Source organism: Limulus polyphemus, unplaced genomic scaffold (genome assembly GCF_000517525.1).
Source record: "Limulus polyphemus unplaced genomic scaffold, Limulus_polyphemus-2.1.2 Scaffold320, whole genome shotgun sequence".
NCBI classification, from domain to species: domain Eukaryota; kingdom Metazoa; phylum Arthropoda; class Merostomata; order Xiphosura; family Limulidae; genus Limulus; species Limulus polyphemus.
In genome coordinates this window covers 320649-324466 of record NW_013665930.1, presented here as the reverse complement: position 1 = coordinate 324466, position 3818 = coordinate 320649, and the positions used below count along the sequence as shown (strand labels likewise).

At 34.9% G+C, this 3818-nt stretch overlaps 1 protein-coding gene across 1 annotated transcript in view; it reads right to left on the bottom strand.

The window, feature by feature from the left end:
* The window catches only part of LOC106457350 (proclotting enzyme-like), a 31077-nt gene that overhangs the window by 22132 nt on the left and 5127 nt on the right, over positions 1-3818 (bottom strand). The window lies entirely within an intron of this gene.

Here is a 3818-nt window from a genome sequence, read left to right as displayed (position 1 = left end):
AACTATCTGACTAACCTACACATTTCAACAACTCTACTCATGAACTATCTGACTAACCTACACATTTCAACAACTCTACTCATAAACTATCCGACTAGCCTTCACGTTTCAACAACGCTATTCATGTGCAAACTATCTGACTAACCTTCACATTTCAACAACTCTAATCATGTACAAACTATCTGACTAACCTTCACATTTCAACAACTTTACTCATAAACTATCCGACTAACCTTCACGTTTCAACAACTCTACTCATGTACAAGCTATCTGACTAACCTTCACGTTTCAACAACTCTACTCATGAATTATCTGACTACCCTTCACATTTCAACAACTCTAATCATGTACAAACTATCTGATTAACCTTCACATTTCAACAACTCTACTCATAAACTATCTGACTAACCTTCACGTTTCAACAACTCTACTCATGAATTATCTGACTGACCTTCACGTTTCAAAAACTCTACTCATGTACAAACTATCTGACTAACATTTACATTTCAACAACTCTACTCATGTATAAACTATCTGACTAACCTTCACATTTCAACAAGTCTAATCATGTACAAACTATCCGACTAACATTCCCATTTCAACAACTCTACTCATGTATAAACTATCTGACTAACCTTCACGTTTCAACAAGTCTAATCATGTACAAACTATCCGACTAACATTCCCATTTCAACAACTCTACTCATGTATAAACTATCTGACTAACCTTCACATTTCAACAAGTCTAATCATGTACAAACTATCTGACTAACCTTCACGTTTCAACAACTCTACTCATGTACAAACTATCTGACTAATCTACACATTTCAACAACTCTACTCATGAATTATCTGACTAACCTTCATGTATCAACAACTCTACTCATGTACTATCTGACTAACCTACACATTTCAACAACTCTACTCATGAACTATCTGACTAACCTTCACGTTTCAACAACTCTACTCACGAACTATCTGACTAACCTTCACGTTTCAACAACTCTAATTATGAACTATCTGACTAACCTTCACTTTTCAGGCCTTATCATTTTATCCACATCTCTAACAGTGACATTACCAGAAGATTAGTGTTCTGTTTTGTTGTTTTTTTATGTCTATAGCCGTTTCACCTATGCCTCTAACAGTGAATTTATCAGATGATTAGTGTTCTGGTTTTTTTGTCTATAACCATTTCATCCACGCCTTGGACAGTGAAGTTGTCAGCTAGTCACTCTGCAGGTTTCTTCGTCCACACCTTGTTCTCCATAGTTCACTCACATTTCCGCCTATATAATCACCACCTGACCATTGTTCAGTCTATATTTTTTTCCATAGTTCACTCACATTTCCATCTAATTAGTTGCCACTTGGCCATTGTTCAGTCTATGTTTTGTTCTTCCCAATCCAGTTTCATCTCCGTCTGTAGTGTATTACGGATGAAACTGAATTCACTGTGGATAGACCCGCTACTTAACAAGATACTCATTCAAAATACCGATTACACCTGGTGTGGTACTCAATCTATTACTAATCGAGTCGATGTAAAATGAAATCTGGACACAAGTGTAAAACAAAATGTGCAACCTTTATTATTACAATGAAACACAAACACAGTGTATGCACTTGCTGTTTACTCACATGGAACAATTGCTTTTATTAACTCTTCTCTTGCAACAGTTCAAGGTGAAACTAACTGCAACAGGTTGACTAACTGCAAAAAAAACTCGTATTTATCTATGGTGGTATGCGCTACCCACGTGACTAGTCATTATCATTGCACCATAGGCGAGACAGTAACCTCTAAACGTCACCTGAACAAGCGTTAGAGGGCGCTGCTATCGACATCCAACAATGTTATCCCTGAAGGATAAGAGGTATTACCTACTTTCGAGAACAACAAAGCACAAAAGCAACTAGAAACAAGATCAATTAACGATTTTCTAGACTACGTTTTAACTGAAATCTGCATATTTCAGAAGAAAGAATGAAATTGGAATAAATATTTTAACATTACAAGAAGATAGAAACCCAGAGTATATTCATAAACGACAGATTTACTAAAATGCTATCTGAACATTTTTCAGTCTACATTCTGTTCTTCTTAATTCAGATACATTTCCAAATATCAATGTCTACACTCAGTGTAGTCTTATTTCCAGACATGAAATCATTGGCTATTCGCTGTACAGGTTTCTTTGTCTAACTTCAATCATGTTTTCAACAATTGAATTGCCTTCTGATCATCGTTTAAACTTAAACTAGGTGCACCTAGTGTTTACTAGTTTGTTCATATCTACTTCAGTATATAACCAGTTAATTAACTTTTAAGATTTTTGCTTGCATCAGGTTCTTTCGAGTTCATCCACTAGTTACCGGCCAAAGACCTTCGGAACTTTGGTCTACGACAATCTGGCGTCGCAAGATTTTACACCTTTGTTTGCTTGTTTTGAAATTAGCACAAAGCTACACGAGGGCTATCTGCGCTAGCCGTCCATAATTTAGTAGAGAAAGACTAGAGGGAAGGCAGCTAGTCATCACCACCCACCGCCCACTCTTGGGCTACTCTTTTACCAACGAATAGTGGGATTGACCGTCACATTATAACGCCCCACGGCTGAAAGGGCGAGCATGTTTGGTGAGACGGGGATTCGAACCCGCGACCCTCAGATTGCGAGTCGTAGGCCCTAACCACTTGGCCATGCTGGGCCTTTTACACGTGTAAATCGTGAGCCAATAGCAGTCTACAATACATGGTCCATAGCAAGATTCATGTCAGAATTGAGAATTAGCAAACCGAAGAGGTTATGATCATATAATTATAACACCACGTTTGATAGCTTTTGCTAAACTTTATTTAATTTTCTCCGACCATCAGAATGCAATCTACGTGTCCATGTGGTTCTTTCCAGTTTAGCCACATCACCATCAATTAAAAGGCCACCTGTACACAGCTCTAGATAATCATATTAATATTTTGTTTATATTTTCATGAGTATACATATATATATAATACTAGCTGGGTGAAACAAGAACCCGTTGGTAACAAAGGTCAGGAAACTGTTCTCTTATTTGTCTTAACATAATAAGCATTAAAACTGCAATAAAAATACATAAAGATACGAATACTGAAAAGAAAGATATACTGTTTTCAAGAATTCTAAAAATATGAAATTAGATGGGGGTCCAACCCCCTTAATGACCTTTTTCATGTTATCCTATATCACTGTGTCAAGTTTGGTGCTGATTGATCAAGAAATGTGGAAACGTATAAAGAACAAAGGTGCGAACAAACAGACAGACATATTAGATATATGTGTGTGCAGATTATGGAAAAAGTATTTTCTATAACATCAGGAGAAAATGTAATTAAAGTTTTAATCAAAAGATAATGACAAAAATATAAAAGAAATGAAAGGAAAGTGATCTTGATAAGTTTTCACTTATTGATTTTTGAGTATATTTTAATGTATATAAGGAGTGTATTTTATGTTTTTACATTTTGAAAAATATGTTTAATTCAGTTTATTTATGTTCAGTTGAAAATTGATATTTGAATGTTTTCAATTATAATTATATTATTTAATTAATAATGATAATTATAGATTGTCTATAAAATTACATCCTGAAGAGTGACCTTTGAACTCACTAAACTGGTAGAAGAAATTAATAAATAGAAAAATAAATAAGTATTGTAGTGTTTTATTATTTGTATCCATAGGTGGAAACTTGTACGTGTTCTGGTTAAATATATATATATATATAATCATAAATAATTCTCACTATATAAGTCACACGTGCTCCTAATGCACTTATCC